This window comes from Nerophis ophidion, linkage group LG16 (genome assembly GCF_033978795.1).
Source record: "Nerophis ophidion isolate RoL-2023_Sa linkage group LG16, RoL_Noph_v1.0, whole genome shotgun sequence".
Taxonomy (NCBI): Eukaryota; Metazoa; Chordata; class Actinopteri; order Syngnathiformes; family Syngnathidae; genus Nerophis; species Nerophis ophidion.
Window position 1 is genome coordinate 26,039,086 of NC_084626.1, and position 18,199 is coordinate 26,057,284.

Below are 18,199 nucleotides of genomic sequence, written 5' to 3' on the forward strand. Positions count from 1 at the left end.
TTTTTGGAAAAACGTTGCAGGCATCAAATTCCAAATGAGCTAGTATTTGCAAAAAAATTTTTATTTTCCAGTTTGAACTTGTCCAGGTGTACCCCGCCTTCCGCCCGATTGTAGCTGAGATAGGCTCTGGCGACCCCAAAAGGGAATAAGCGGTAGAAAATTGATGGATGTATATTGCCAAAAGTATTTGGCCGCCTCCCTTGACTCACATATGAACTTGAAGTGCCATCCCACTCCTAACCCGTAGGGTTCAATATGATGTCGGTCCACCTTTTGCAGCTATTATAGCTTCAACTCTTCTGGGAAGGCTGTCCACAAGGTTGCGTAGTGTGTTTATAGGGATTTTCCACCATTCTTCCAAAAGCGCATTGGTGGCGTCACACACCGATGTTGGCCGAGAAGGCCTGGCTCTCAGTCTCCGTTCTAATTCATCCCGAAGGTGTTATATCGGGTTCAGGTCAGGACTCTGCGCAGGCCAGTCAAGTTCATCCACAGCAGACGTTGACATCCATGTTTTTATGGACTTTGCTTTGTCCACTGGTGCACAGTCATGTTGGGAGCATGGACTTGTCCAAAATGTTTCGGTATCCTGGAGCATTTTCACTGGAACTAAGGGGCCAAGCCCAACTCCTGAAAAACAACCCCACGCCATAATTCCTCCTCCACCAAATTTCACATTCTGCAGAATGCAGTCCGAAATGTTCCGTTCAATTGAATATAAGTTGAAAAGGATTTGCAAATCATTGTATTCTGTTTTTATTTACGATTTACACAACATGCCAACTTCACTGGTTTTGGGTTTTGCATGTCGTCTAAAACGGACAATACTTTCAATGTACCAACCTAACTAGCAGTACTTGAAGAAAAATATGTGAGCAAGTGTCCATCCAATTAGAAAGTTTGCTCAGGGATCGTGGTAGAAGAATGTGAAAGCATTAAATGGAGTGCACATTACTGCCAGCCAGTGTGTGACTGAAGGTTCATTAAAAGGAGTTAATCTCTGTGTTTGACAAGGAATGTGCGTGTGAAGCAACGGCCCACTTTGCCGTCAAACCATAATATCTTTGAACATTTATTAGTGGTGCATAGATAATTATCGGGCTGATATGAAGACTCATGACTCTGCAACAATACATCTTACAACAATAAAAACAATGCTCCAGTGAGGCGAGATTACCCGTACCATGCTTTTTATAGTCTGGAGCGCCTGCACGGTGGGTCCGATGGGGTATTCACATGGATATTAAAGTCCCCCATTTTAATTATATTATCGGCGTGCGTCACTAGATCAGCAACAAACTCTGAAAATTCACTGATAAAGTCTGAATAAGGCCCTGGGGGGGGCGGTAGATAACAGCCAGGTGTAGAGGCAGCGGTGTGACAGACTTCATAGTAAGCACCTCAAACGATTTATATTTATTATTTATGTTAGGACTAAGGTTAAAGTTTTCGTTGTATATTAGTGCGACCCCCCCACCCCTTTTAAGGGGACGGGCAATATGCGCATTCGTATAGTTAGGAGCAGATGCCTCATTTAGCGCAAAAAAATCGTCTGGTTTAAGCCTGGTTTCGCTGAGACCGATGACGTTAAGATTGTTGTCTCTAATGACCTCATTAACTAATAACGTTTTGGGAGATAATGATCTTATGTTTAAAAAGCCCATATTATAGGTAGTGGGCTGTTTTAGGGAGTTTTTCATCAAATTATCCGTAGTAGCAATATTAATAATGTTGCGTTTATTATGCGTAGTGCACTTAAAATAATTACGACTATAGCTAGGAATTGATATGACGGGAATTTTCAGATTGTTTGCTTGGTGTTGCGATAAACTGAACACATCATAATTTGCCACCTCAGGAGAACGCATGTCTAACTCTGACACAGTCCTAGCAGAAACAACATTCTGTGAGTTGTGTATTATCCTAAGAGAATTGCTATGTGTGTAAGGATTATCCAGCCTGGCGCTGGCTAGTTCTAATTTAACTGACTCCTCACCCGGACTAGCAGCCTCTGTAATTACCTGTGACCGGGCTTGCTCTAGTGCAGTTAGTCAAGTGTGACTCAAATAGAAATCTATGTTTATAGACAAGATGATAGCGCCTTCCCAGTTAGGGTGAAGGCCGTCTCTCATCAGCAAGCCAGGTTTGCCCCAGAAAGAGGGCCAATTATCAATATACGTTAGTCTCTGTTGTCTACAGAAGCTAGCCAGCCACTTATTAAACGAGACTAATCTGCTATACCTCTCATCATTGCCTCTCGCAGGCAGGGGGCCAGAGACAATTACTCGATGCCAGGACATCTTTCTAGCGAAATCACAAGTCCTGGCTATGTTTCTCTTTATAATCTCTGACTGTCTCATCCTAGTGTCATTGGCGCCAACGTGTATAACTATGTTCGCATAACTAGTGGTGCGATTAACCTGTCGTACGTGTTTACTAGGCCTGTTGCGAGTTAGCTCCCTAAGATTAGCTTCAATGTCAGATGCGCTGGCCCCGTTAATACACTTAATTGTGGCTGGTTTGCTAAGCTTTATGTTTCGAGTGATGGAGTCCCCAATGACTAAAGTGACTGGGGTGTAGGACTAGCTAAAGGGCTAAGTCTGTTATGCGTCTCAACCGGTACACCGTAGCTTGTAAGCCGCTTAGGGCTGCTACAGGCTGGGCTAGTTAGCTCGCTACAGCTAAAGCTAGCAGATGTGTCCGCAACATCTAAAGTTACGAAATTACACTGCTCTAACTGACGGACACGGCTCTCTAGCAGAGCCAACCTATCCATGAGTAAGGTGCATGAAATGAAGCGCAGGAAGCCATACTCGCAGTACTTTCTGTCACCGAGTGGACTGCCAGCTGTCTTCGGTGAAGTGGTGGTCACGGTGTGCGGGGGAGTAGCTTCCTTCAGACCGGCGCTGCCTTTCTCCGCGCTAGCTTTGTTAGCTTAGCAGCTAGCTAGCTGATGGCGGAGTGGTGAGACAGAGATCGGGTGATTTGCAAGTTAAAGGCCTACTGAAATGAGATTTTCTTATTTAAACGGGGATAGTAGGTCCATTCTATGTGTCATACTTGATCATTTTGCGATATTTCCATATTTTTGCTGGAAGGATATAGTAGAGAACATCCACGATAAAGTTCGCAACTTTTGGCCGCTAATAAAAAAGCCTTGCCTTTACCGGAAGTAGCAGACGATGTACACGTGACGTTACCGGTGTGAGGGCTCATCATATCCTCACATTGTTTATAATGTAAGTCTCCAGCAGCAAGAGCTATTCGAACCGAGAAAGCGACAATTTCCCCATTAATTTGAGTGAGGATGAAAGATTTGTGGATAAGGAAAGTAAGAGTGAAGCACAAAAAAAAAAGCGACGGCTCCAGGCGGCGGCAGTGGGACCGTTTCAGATGTAATTAGACACATTTACAAAGATAATTATGGAAGATCCCTTATCTGCTTCTTGTTTTAATAATGTTTTAGTGAGATTGTAAAGACATACCTGAAAGTCGGATGGCTGCGGTGAACGCCAGTGTCTCTGAGAGAAGCCGATGGAGAAGCCAAGATCACAGCTGCCTTTTTGAGCTGCAGGAGGAAGTCCCATAATCCACTGAAGTCTCCGGTAAGTGCCGACTTAATATCACAATTTTCCCATCCAAAAACTTGCTGGTTGACGTAGAGAAACATGTTCGCTTGACCGCTCTGTGTTAAAGCTTCACAACAAACAAAGAAACACAGGCTGTGTCTCGGTTGCTAAAGGCAGCTGCAATCCACCGCTTTCCACCAACAGCATTCTTCTTTATGGTCTTCATTATTAATTGAACAAAGTGCAAAAGATTCAGCAACACAGATGTCCACATAATTCCGCGACGTTTTCAACAAGAGACTCCGCGGGAAATTTAAAATTGTAATTTAGTAAACTAAACCGGCCGTATTGGCATGTGTTGCAATGTTAATATTTCATCATTGATATATAAACTATCAGACTGCATGGTCGGTAGTAGTGGCTTTCAGTAGGCCTTTAAATGGAACTACTAAATATGTTTGGGAAGTAGTAAAGAAAGCTGCAAAACAATTAAAAGCACACAGATAGAACGATACTTAACTTTTTTGCAACAGCGAACAGTCACTCACGGTGAACTGGAACCCGTGTAATAGTGAAAAATTACTGTCGTACAAAAATACGTCATTTTGCGAGTTCATCCTTATAACATTACAAGTAGGGATGCACAGAAAAGAAAATTTGTGGCCGAAGCCGAAGCCGAATAAAATTTAAAAGCTTGGCCGAAGGCCGAATACTGAATACCGAATAATGAATGCAGTTTTTCCCCAAAAATTGTATATTGCATAAACAGCCTCCAATAAATTTTTAGACATGTTTTTTTAAATAAAGTACATTTTTATTGAATATTGACGTTTTTTTAATATTCCAGTAGCCTTTGCTTTTCAAAAAAAGCACAAAGTTTTTCATTTATATTAGGCCTTCAAACAAAAAAAACATGCATTCCAAAAAAAAAATAAAGTGCATTAAAGTGGATAAACCCACAACAAATGAATTATTGTCCTTTTGGCAAAAGTCTGCTTAGCCACAGTAGATATGCTAATAATGTAAACAGAAGGCTTAAGTAAATCTCAATTAAGTGTGTGCTTGTAACCTCATACACTTATACAGGTAGCCTACACAACAGGCTAATAAGGTAAACAGAAGGCTCAAGTAAATCTCAATTAAGTGTGTGCTTGTAACCTCATACACTTATACAGGTAGTCTACACAACAGGCTAATAATGTGAACAGAGGCCCCACTAAATCTCAATCAAGTGTGTGCTTGTAACCTCATACACTTATACAGGTAGCCTACACAACAGGTTAATAATGTAAACAGAAGGCTCAAGTAAATCTCAATTAAGTGTGTGCTTGTAACCTCATACACTTATACAGGTAGCCTACACAACAGGCTAATAATGTAAACAGAAGGCTTAAGTAAATCTCAATTAAGTGTGTGCTTGTAACCTCATACACTTATACAGGTAGCCTACACAACAGGTTAATAATGTAAACAGAAGGCTCAAGTAAATCTCAATTAAGTGTGTGCTTGTAACCTCATACACTTATACAGGTAGCCTACACAACAGGCTAATAATGTAAACAGAAGGCTCAAGTAAATCTCAATTAAGTGTGTGCTTGTAACCTCATACACTTATACAGGTAGTCTACACAACAGGTTAATAATGTAAACAGAGGCCCCACTAAATCTCAATTAAGTGTGTGCTTGTAACATCATACACTTATACAGGTAGCCTACACAACAGGCTAATAATGTAAACAGCACACACACAATGTAAAGAGCACGCATCAAAGAAATACCGTCTGCTCGGTATCGTGTAACGGGGCCCAATGTCCTCCACAACACTAAACAGTTGATCATCCAAAGCCATAAACTCCATTACCTTCTTTTGTAATTCCGTTTGCTTTGGCACTGTCAGTCGCAAACTTTTTCGTCCTCTCAAAGGCACCTCCTCGAGACAGTTTGGCTGAACATTCGTTGCAAACTGCAATACTTTTGTCACTTTCAGACACTTTAAAATATCTCCACACTGCTGACATTTTTCCGGAGGCGCCTGGTTCCAACGTCACCGCGTCACTGCACGTTGGTTGATTGCGTCACCGCGTCAAAAAATTGCGTCACACGCCACTATTCGGCCTTGCATTTAACTCATTCCACCGAAGGCCGAATGTGGCTTTTTTTGCCATATTCGGCCGAATATATTCGGTTACCGATTAATCGGTGCATCCCTAAATACAAGTAATTTTTTTATCGGATCTCAAAGAAATTGTTATCAAAAAGTCAAACAAAAATCTCCTAACTGACAACTTGGACAAAGATTGTACTTTTTCCTCATGGTAATGTTTACAAATGCAAACTAACGAGATGAGCATCCCAGTAGAATGTAAAATATGTTCCCCAATGTGGGCTAAATAAAATCTACCCAGCCTCCTGCTGTGTGGCATTAGCATGTTATCCAAACTCACATTGCATGCATATTGAACACATTCCTTGGCAGTCGCCGGGACATAATTGTGGCTCATGTGTGCTCAAACCACACGTCCACACCGCTCATGTCAGACAGAATTGTAAGGCGGTCCCTGTCTGTCTGCAGGGATCAAATCTCCTAATAAAAGCACAATGGCGAAGGATTTATCGAGCTGCGGCCTCGGTGGAACTGTAAATCTCTGCTGAGGAACTTTGCTTCTTTTTCTTCGTGTCTGACTATGGGAAGACATGGCGCTTGTGCAGTGTGTGTGTGTGTGTGTGTGTGTGTGTGTGTGTGTGTGTGTGTGTGTGTGTGTGTGTGTGTGTGTGTGTGTGTGTGTGTGTGTGTGTTGTGTACGTGTGTGTGTATGTGTTTGTGTTCTTGTATGTCTACCCTTCTTGGGACACCAACAAGGAAATTTACCTTCCATCAGAATCAGAAATACGTTAATAATCCCTGAAGGGAAATTACAATATGAGGACCGGTGAACAAGTTCGGACATAAATCTTGTTCCAAATACGGAAAACCATTGCATGTGATAGAGAATGTCTCATTTGCAGCCCTGGTGGTGAAGTCTGTCATAATTAGGGTAGTCCAAAAAAGAAGAGATTTTTCAAATTGACTGTGTCGGTTTTAAAAGTGCTCCCCCTCTGGTCAGCATATGAAATAACAAGTGTGTGTAAGAAATTGAAATGCGCCCACTTTTGCCAAAATTAGTAAAAAGGAACTAAAATAAATATGTTTATAGAGACATAATGTAATAACTTGAAGAAAGAAAAAAAAAGCAGTCTTTTTCTCACAATGTCGCCTTTTTTCTTACAAAAATGGGGACAATTTCTCGTATTCTTTCTGTTTCTGTAATGTTGCAATGTTTTCTCGTAAAATTATTACTTTTTTATTTAAAATGTGTACATTTTAATGCAGAATGGTGACATTTGTCATATAAAATTCTGACTTGTATTAAAATATTGCCAATTTTGTTGTTCTTGTAAAATACTAAACAATTTTGAGTAAAATTATGAATTTTGTCATAATTTTGCCAACCAAAATTCCGATTATTATTATAGTATTTCCAACATTTTAAAGTTTTCTTATAAAATTGTTACCTTGGTCGAGTAAAATTACAACTCTTTTCATAAAATTGGTTGCCCACATATGTGGTCCTCTCCAAGGTTCTCATAGTCATCATTGTCACCGACGTCCCACTGGGTGTGAGTTTTCCTTGCCCTTATGTGGGCCTACCGAGGATGTCGTAGTGGTTTGTGCAGCCCTTTGAGACACTAGTGATTTAGGGCAATATATAAATGAACATTGATTGATTGATTGAAAATTGCCCAAATTTAAAGCTTTTCTTGTAAAATTGTGACTCTTATCGAGTAAAATTCCAACTTTTATCATAATATTGGCCAAACGTTGAATTTATCTTGTAACATTTTGACTTGCGTTGAGTAAAATTACAACTTTTATTATAACACTGCCAAACATTTTTATTGTGACTTTTTTCATCTGAAATTCCAACTAATTTTTCACAACAAGCTTTTTTTTATATTTATTTGCATAGTATGTATGTATTATTAATGTTGTGAATACAAAACTTTATATATTTATAAAGGGTGGTCCTATAGAGAGGCATTTTTCAGAGGTCTCAAGAAGGTAAGAAATACAAGAATGTGTGTGTGTGTATGTGCGTGTGTGTGTGTTCTTGTATGTCTATCATATTGGCCGAACGTTTATCCTGTAACATTTTGACTTGCGTTGAGTAAAATTACAACTTTTATTATAATACTGCCAAACATTTTTATTGTGACTTTTTTCATCTGAAATTCCAACTCATTTTTCACAACAATCTTTTTTTCTATATTTGCATAGTATGTATGTATTATTAATTTTGTGAATACAAAACTTTATATATTTATAAAGGGTGGTCCTATAGAGAGAGGCATTTTTCAGAGGTCTCAAGAAGGTAAGAAATACAAGAGTGTGTGCGTGTGCGTGTGTGTGTGTGTGTGTGTGTGTGTGAGTGTGTGTGTGTGTGTATGTGCGTGTGCGTGTGTGCGTGTGCGTGTGCGTGTGCGTGTGCGCGTGTGTGTGTGTGTGTGTGTGCGTGTGTGTGTCTTCTTGTATGTCTATCCTTCTTGGAACAACAACAAGGAAAAGTACCTTCCATATGAGGACCGGTGAACAAGTTGGACCGAAATCATGGTCATAATACGGAAAACAGTTGCATCTAATAGAGAATGTCTCATTTGCAGCCCTGGTGGTGAAATCTATCAAAATCAGGGTGGTCCAGAAAAAGGAGGGATTTTTTAAATTGACTGTGTCGGTTTTAAAAGTGCCTCACCCCTGGTCAACATATGAAATAACAAGTGTGTGTAAGAAATTGAAATGCGCCCATTTTTGCCAAAATTAATAAAAAATAAATAAAATAAATATGTTTGTAGAGACATACTGTAATAACTTGAAGTAAATAAAACATTTAAAAACAAAAACAAAAAGCAGTGTTTTGCTCACAATGTGTCGACTTTTTTCTTATGAAAATGGGAACAATTTCTCATTTTCTTTCTGTTTCTGTAATTTTGCAATGTTTTTTCCATGTAATTATGACTTTTTTTAATGTAAAATTATTACTTTTTAATGCAAAATGGTGACATTTGTCATATAAAATTCTGACTTGTATCACAATATTGCCAGTTTTTTTTTTTTTTTGTAAAATAGTGACATTTCTTGAGGAAAATGATGACTTTTGTCGTAATTTTGCCAAACAAAATTCCGATTATTATTATAATATCGCCAACATTTGAAAGTTTTCGTATAAAATTGTTACTTTGGTCGAGTAAAATTACGACTCTTTTCATAAAATTGCCTAAATTTAAAGTTTTTCTTGTAAAATTGTGACTGTTATCGAGTAAAATTCCAACTTTTATCATAATATTGGCCAAATGTTAAATTTATCCTGTAACATTTTGACTTGCTTTGAGTAAAATTACAACTTTTATTATAATACTGCCAAACATTTTTATTGTGACTTTTTTCATCTGAAATTCCAACTCATTTTTCACAACAAGCTTTTTTTTAATATTTGCATAGTATGTATGTATTATTAATGTTGTGAATACAAAACTTTATATATTTATAAAGGGTGGTCCTATAGAGAGAGGCATTGTTCAGAGGTCTCAAGAAGGTAAGAAATACAAGAATGTGTGTGTGTGTGTGTGTGTGTGTGTGTGTGTGTGTGTGTGTGTGTGTGTGTGTGTGTGTGTGTGTGTGTGTGTGTTCTTGTATGTCTATCCTTCTTGGGACAACAACAAGGAAAAGTACCTTCCATATGAGGACCGGTGAACAAGTTAGACCAAAATCATGGTCATAATACGGAAAACAGTTGCATCTAATAGAGAATGTCTCATTTGCAGCCCTGGTGGTGAAGTCTATCAAAATTAGGGTAGTCCCAAAAAGGAGGGATTTTTCAATTTGACTGTGTCGGTTTTAAAAGTGCTCCCCCTCTGGTCAACATATGAAATAACAAGTGTGTGTAAGAAATTGAAATGCGCCCATTTTTGCCAAAATTCATAAAAAATAAATAAAATAAATATGTTTATAGAGACATACTGTAATAACTTGAAGTAAATAAAACATTTAAAAACAAAAACAAAAAGTGGTGTTTTGGTCAAAATGTGTCAACTTTTTTCTTATAAAAATGGGAACAATTTCTCATATGCTTTCTGTTTCTGTAATGTTGCAATGTTTTCTCATAATTATGACTTTTTTATGTAAAATGATTACTTTTTAATGCAAAATGGTGACATTTGTCATATAAAATTCTGACTTGTATCACAATATTGGCAGTTTTTTTTGTTGTTTTTGTAAAATAGTGACATTTCTTGAGGAAAATGATGACTTTTGTCGTAATTTTGCCAAACAAAATTCCGATTATTATTATAATATCGCCAACATTTGAACGTTTTCATATAAAATTGTTACTTTGGTCGAGTAAAATTACGACTGTTTTCATAAAATTGCCTAAATTTAAAGCTTTTCTTGTAAAATTGTGACTGTTATCGAGTAAAATTCCAACTTTTATCATATTGGCCAAATGTTAAATTTATCCTGTAACATTTTGACTTGCGTTGAGTAAAATTACAACTTTTATTATAATACTGCCAAACATTTTTATTGTGACTTTTTTCATCTGAAATTCCAACTCATTTTTCACAACAAGCTTTTTTTTTATATTTATTTGCATAGTATGTATGTATTATTAATGTTGTGAATACAAAACTTTATATATTTATAAAGGGTGGTCCTATAGAGAGGCATTTTTCAGAGGTCTCAAGAAAGTAAGAAATACAAGAGTGTGTGCGTGTGCGTGTGCGTGTACGTGTACGTGTACGTGTGTGTGTGTGTGTGTGTGTGTGTGTGTGTGTGTATGTGCGTGTGTGTGTGTGTGTGTTCTTGTATGTCTATCCTTCTTGGAACAACAACAAGGAAAAGTACCTTCCATATGAGGACCAGTGAACAAGTTGGACCGAAATCATGGTCATAATACGGAAAACAGTTGCATCTAATAGAGAATGTCTCATTTGCAGCCCTGGTGGTGAAATCTATCAAAATTAGGGTAGCCCAGAAAAAGGAGGGATTTTTCAATTTGACTGTGTCGGTTTTAAAAGTGCCTCCCCCCTGGTCAACATATGAAATAACAAGTGTGTGTAAGAAATTGAAATGCGCCCATTTTTGCCAAAATTAATAAAAAATAAATAAAATATGTTTATAGAGACATACTGTAATAACTTGAAGTAAATAAAACATTTAAAAACAAAAACAAAAAGCAGTGTTTTGCTCACAATGTGTCGACTTTTTTCTTATGAAAATGGGAACAATTTCTCATTTTCTTTCTGTTTCTGTAATTTTGCAATGTTTTTTCATGTAATTATGACTTTTTTTAATGTAAAATTATTACTTTTTAATGCAAAATGGTGACATTTGTCATATAAAATTCTGACTTGTATCACAATATTGGCAGTTTTTTTTGTTGTTTTTGTAAAATAGTGACATTTCTTGAGGAAAATTATGACTTTTGTCGTAATTTTGCCAAACAAAATTCCGATTATTATTATAATATCGCCAACATTTGAAAGTTTTCGTATAAAATTGTTACTTTGGTCGAGTAAAATTACGACTCTTTTCATAAAATTGGTTGCCCACATATGTGGTCCTCTCCAAGGTTCTCATAGTCATCATTGTCACCGGCGTCCCACTGGGTGTGAGTTTTCCTTGCCCTTATGTGGGCCTACCGAGGATGTCGTAGTGGTTTGTGCAGCCCTTTGAGACACTAGTGATTTAGGGCTATATAAATGAACATTGATTGATTAATTGAAAATTGCCCAAATTTAAAGTTTTCTTGTAAAATTGTGACTGTTATCGAGTAAAATTCCAACTTTTATCATAATATTGGCCAAACGTTAAATTTATCTTGTAACATTTTGACTTGCGTTGAGTAAAATTACAACTTTTATTATAACACTGCCAAACATTTTTATTGTGACTTTTTTCATCTGAAATTCCAACTCATTTTTCACAACAAGCTTTTTTTTTATATTTATTTGCATAGTATGTATGTATTATTAATGTTGTGAATACAAAACTTTATATATTTATAAAGGGTGGTCCTATAGAGAGGCATTTTTCAGAGGTCTCAAGAAGGTAAGAAATACAAGAGTGTGTGCGTGTGTGTGTGAGTGTGTGTGTGTGTGTGTGTGTGTGTGTGTATGTGCGTGTGTGTGTGTGTGTGTGTTCTTGTATGTCTATCCTTCTTGGAACAACAACAAGGAAAAGTACCTTCCATATGAGGACCAGTGAACAAGTTGGACCGAAATCATGGTCATAATACGGAAAACAGTTGCATCTAATAGAGAATGTCTCATTTGCAGCCCTGGTGGTGAAATCTATCAAAATTAGGGTGGTCCAGAAAAAGGAGGGATTTTTTAAATTGACTGTGTCGGTTTTAAAAGTGCTCCCCCTCTGGTCAACATATGAAATAACAAGTGTGTGTAAGAAATTGAAATGCGCCCACTTTTGCCAAAATTAATAAAAAAGAAATAAAATAAATATGTTTATAGAGATATAATGTAATAACTTGAAGTAAATAAAACATAAAAAAAGCAGTCTTTTTCTCACAATGTTGACTTTTTACAAAAATGGAAACAATTTCTCATATTCTTTCTGTTTCTGTAATGTTGCAATGTTTTCTCGTAAAAAAATTTATTTAAAATTTGTACATTTTAATGCGGAATGGTGACATTTGTCATATAAAATTCTGACTTGTATCAAAATATTGCCAGTTTTTTAGTTCTTGTAAAATAGTGACATTAGTCGTAATTTTGCCAAAGAAAATGTTGATTATTATTACAGTATTGCCAACATTTTAAAGTTTTCTTATAAAATTTTTACTTTTGTCAAGTAAAATGATGACTCTTTTCATAAAATTGCCCACATTTAAAGCTTTTCTTGTAAAATTGTGACTGTTATCGAGTAAAATTCCAACTTTTATCATAATATTGGCCAAACGTTAAATTTATCTTGTAACATTTTGACTTGCGTTGAGTAAAATTACAACTTTTATTATAACACTGCCAAACATTTTTATTGTGACTTTTTTAATCTGAAATTCCAACTCATTTTTCACAACAAGCTTTTTTTTTATATTTATTTGCATAGTATGTATGTATTATTAATGTTGTGAATACAAAACTTTATATATTTATAAAGGGTGGTCCTATAGAGAGGCATTTTTCAGAGGTCTCAAGAAGGGAAGAAATACAAGAGTGTGTGCGTGTGCGTGTACGTGTACGTGTGTGTGTGTGTGTGTGTGTGTATGTGTGTGTGTGTGTGTGTGTGTGTGTGTGTGTGTGTGTGTGTGTGTGTGTGTGTGTGTATGTGCGTGTGTGTGTGTGTGTGTTCTTGTATGTCTATCCTTCTTGGAACAACAACAAGGAAAAGTACCTTCCATATGAGGACCAGTGAACAAGTTGGACCGAAATCATGGTCATAATACGGAAAACAGTTGCATCTAATAGAGAATGTCTCATTTGCAGCCCTGGTGGTGAAGTCTATCAAAATTAGGGTGGTCCCAAAAAGGAGGGATTTTTCAATTTGACTGTGTCGGTTTTAAAAGTGCTCCCCCTCTGGTCAACATATGAAATAACAAGTGTGTGTAAGAAATTGAAATGCGCCCTTTTTTGCCAAAATTCATAAAAAATAAATAAAATAAATATGTTTATAGAGACATACTGTAATAACTTGAAGTAAATAAAACATTTAAAAACAAAAACAAAAAGTGGTGTTTTGGTCAAAATGTGTCAACTTTTTTCTTATAAAAATGGGAACAATTTCTCATATGCTTTCTGTTTCTGTAATGTTGCAATGTTTTCTCATAATTATGACTTTTTTATGTAAAATGATTACTTTTTAATGCAAAATGGTGACATTTGTCATATAAAATTCTGACTTGTATCACAATATTGGCAGTTTTTTTTGTTGTTTTTGTAAAATAGTGACATTTCTTGAGGAAAATGATGACTTTTGTCGTAATTTTGCCAAACAAAATTCCGATTATTATTATAATATCGCCAACATTTGAAAGTTTTCGTATAAAATTGTTACTTTGGTCGAGTAAAATTACGACTCTTTTCATAAAATTGCCTAAATTTAAAGCTTTTCTTGTAAAATTGTGACTGTTATCGAGTAAAATTCCAACTTTTATCATAATATTGGCCAAATGTTAAATTTATCCTGTAACATTTTGACTTGCGTTGAGTAAAATTACAACTTTTATTATAATACTGCCAAACATTTTTATTGTGACTTTTTTCATCTGAAATTCCAACTCATTTTTCACAACAAGCTTTTTTTCTATATTTGCATAGTATGTATGTATTATTAATTTTGTGAGTACAAAACTTTATATATTTATAAAGGGTGGTCCTATAGAGAGAGGCATTTTTCAGAGGTCTCAAGAAGGTAAGAAATACAAGAGTGTGTGCGTGTGCGTGTGCGTGTGTGTGAGTGTGTGTGTGTGTGTATGTGCGTGTGTGTGTGTGTGTGTTCTTGTATGTCTATCCTTCTTGGAACAACAACAAGGAAAAGTACCTTCCATATGAGGACCGGTGAACAAGTTGGACCGAAATCATGGTCATAATACGGAAAACAGTTGCATCTAATAGAGAATGTCTCATTTGCAGCCCTGGTGGTGAAATCTATCAAAATCAGGGTGGTCCAGAAAAAGGAGGAATTTTTTAAATTGACTGTGTCGGTTTTAAAAGTGCCTCCCCCCTGGTCAACATATGAAATAACAAGTGTGTGTAAGAAATTGAAATGCGCCCATTTTTGCCAAAATTAATAAAAAATAAATAAAATAAATATGTTTATAGAGACATACTGTAATAACTTGAAGTAAATAAAACATTTAAAAACAAAAACAAAAAGCAGTGTTTTGCTCACAATGTGTCGACTTTTTTCTTATGAAAATGGGAACAATTTCTCATTTTCTTTCTGTTTCTGTAATTTTGCAATGTTTTTTCATGTAACCATGACTTTTTTTAATGTAAAATTATTACTTTTTAATGCAAAATGGTGACATTTGTCATATAAAATTCTGACTTGTATCACAATATTGGCAGTTTTTTTTGTTGTTTTTGTAAAATAGTGACATTTCTTGAGGAAAATGATGACTTTTGTCGTAATTTTGCCAAACAAAATTCCGATTATTATTATAATATCGCCAACATTTGAAAGTTTTCATATAAAATTGTTACTTTGGTCGAGTAAAATTACGACTCTTTTCATAAAATTGCCTAAATTTAAAGCTTTTCTCGTAAAATTGTGACTGTTGTGAAGTGAATTATATTTATATAGCGCTTTTCTCAAGTGACTCAAAGCGCTTTACATAGTGACACCCAATATCTAAGTTACATTTAAAGCAGTGTGGGTGGCACTGGGAGCAGGTGGGTAAAGTGTCTTGCCTAAGGACACAACGGCAGTAACTAGGATGGCACAAGCGGGAATCAAACCCGCAACCCTCAGGTTGCTGGCACGGCCACTCTACCAACCGAGCTATGACAACATATCTTGATATGGATATGTTGTCATCCATATCAAGTATAATTCAAACTTCTATCATAATAATGCACAAATGTAAATTTTTTCTTGTAATATTTTGACTTGCGTCGAGTAAAATTACGACTTTTATTCTAATTTTGCCAAACGTTTTTCTTGTGTTTTTTCTTCTGAAATTCCAACTCATTTTTCACAACAAGCTTTTTTTATATTTACATAGAATGTATGTATTATTATTGTTGCAAATACAAAACGTTATATATTTGTAAAGGGTGGTCCTAAAGGGGTAGGCATTTTTCAGAGGTCTCAAGAAGGGAGGAAATACAAGAATGTGTGTGTGTGTGTGTGTGTGTGTGTGTGTGTGTGTGTGTGTGTGTGTGTGTGCTTTGCCGTGGCACATAATGAGCATGCATAATTGCAGCGTTAACGGGTAAATCATTGATGAACGCTGGACCTTGATACCAGGCTTCCTGACATATTTTACACACGGAATTAAACACACACATTTGTTTTTTATGTGACCCTTTCGAGCTTTCACAATCACACACCATTTCTTTCACAGACGAGCCAGTAAAGTGTTTATTAAAATATATTCTTTGCCGCCCGAGTTGTTTCTGGCTTAACGAGAGAGCATTAGGACTGCCAGCCTGAAAAGTGCGTAATCACTTGATGATGAATGTTTTAAGTACACTAAGTATACTGTTCAATTATTGTAAGTCACTGCGATGAGGTGGCGATTTGTCCAGGGTGTACCCCGCCTTCCGCCCGATTGTAGCTGAGATAGGCGCCAGCGCCCCCCGCAACCCCAAAAGGGAATAAGCGGTAGAAAATGGATATTGTAAGTCAAACAATGTGATGGCCGGTTAATAACTTTGTGTTTGTGGGCAGCCTGCTGTGGTCTGAGGTCTGAGTCTGTTAGCACCTGCTTTTGTGTATTTGGGGTCCCCATAATTACAGACAACTTAAATTCAAAACATGGAGGTTTCTATCAAGCTACACGTATCTCTTACTGTATGTGTGACTACCATGTACTGGTCACACTTATCATTTCACCATTTTTCTGGATGACTATAAAATGTTGTTTACTTGAGTCATATTGCAGTCTACACGTATTTCTTATGTGTGACTGCCATCTACTGGTCACACTTATCATTTCACCATTTTTCTGGATGACTATAAAATGTTGTTTACTTGAGTCATATTGCAGTCTACACGTATTTCTTATGTGTGACTGCCATCTACTGGTCACACTTATCATTTCACATTTTTGCTGGATGAATATAAAATGTTGGTGTTGGTTACTTGAGTTATATTGCCGTCTACACGTATCTCTTACTGTATGTGTGACTACCATCTACTGGTCACACTTATCATTTAACCATTTTTCTGGATGACTATAAAATGTTGTTGTTTACTTGAGTCATATTGCAGTCTACATGTATTTCTTATGTGTGACTGCCATCTACTGGTCACACTTATCATTTCACAATTTTTCTGGATGACTATAAAATGTTGTTGTTTACTTGAGTCATATTGCAGTCTACATGTATTTCTTATGTGTGACTGCAATCTACTGGTCACACTTATCATTTCACCATTTTTCTGGATGACTATAAAATGTTGTTTACTTGAGTCATATTGCAGTCTACATGTATTTCTTATGTGTGACTGCCATCTACTGGTCACACTTATCATTTCACAATTTTTCTGGATGACTATAAAATGTTGTTTACTTGAGTCATATTGCAGTCTACATGTATTTCTTATGTGTGACTGCCATCTACTGGTCACACTTATCATTTCACAATTTTTCTGGATGACTATAAAATGTTGTTGTTTACTTGAGTCATATTGCAGTCTACATGTATTTCTTATGTGTGACTGCCATCTACTGGTCACACTTATCATTTCACCATTTTTCTGGATGACTATAAAATGTTGTTTACTTGAGTCATATTGCAGTCTACACGTATTTCTTATGTGTGACTGCCATCTACTGGTCACACTTATCATTTCACATTTTTGCTGGATGAATATAAAATGTTGGTGTTGGTTACTTGAGTTATATTGCCGTCTACACGTATCTCTTACTGTATGTGTGACTACCATCTACTGGTCACACTTATCATTTAACCATTTTTCTGGATGACTATAAAATGTTGTTGTTTACTTGAGTCATATTGCAGTCTACATGTATTTCTTATGTGTGACTGCCATCTACTGGTCACACTTATCATTTCACCATTTTTCTGGATGACTATAAAATGTTGTTGTTTACTTGAGTCATATTGCAGTCTACATGTATTTCTTATGTGTGACTGCCATCTACTGGTCACACTTATCATTTCACCATTTTTCTGGATGACTATAAAATGTTGTTGTTTACTTGAGTCATATTGCAGTCTACATGTATTTCTTATGTGTGACTGCAATCTACTGGTCACACTTATCATTTCACCATTTTTCTGGATGACTATAAAATGTTGTTTACTTGAGTCATATTGCAGTCTACATGTATTTCTTATGTGTGACTGCCATCTACTGGTCACACTTATCATTTCACAATTTTTCTGGATGACTATAAAATGTTGTTGTGTACTTGAGTCATATTGCAGTCTACACATGTTTCTTATGTGTGACTGCTATCTACTGGTCACACTTATCATTTCACCTTTTTTCTGGATGAATATAAAATGTTTGTGTTGTTTACTTGAGTTATATTGCCGTCTACACGTACTGTATGTTTTATATGTGACTACCAGTGAATGTGAGTGTGAATGTTGTCTGTCTATCTGTGTTGGCCCTGCGATGAGGTGGCGACTTGTCCAGGGTGTACCCCGCCTTTCGCCCGATTGTAGCTGAGATAGGCGCCAGCGCCCCCCGCGACCCCACAAGGGAATAAGCGGTAGAAAATGGATTGATGGATACCATCTACTGGTCACACTTATCACTTCACCATTTTTCTGGATGAATATAAAATGTTGGTGTTGTTTACTTCAGCCATATTGCAGTCTACAAAGTCGGTAACAAAAAACAGACTTATTACGTACATTAGGCGCACCGTGTTATAAGGCGC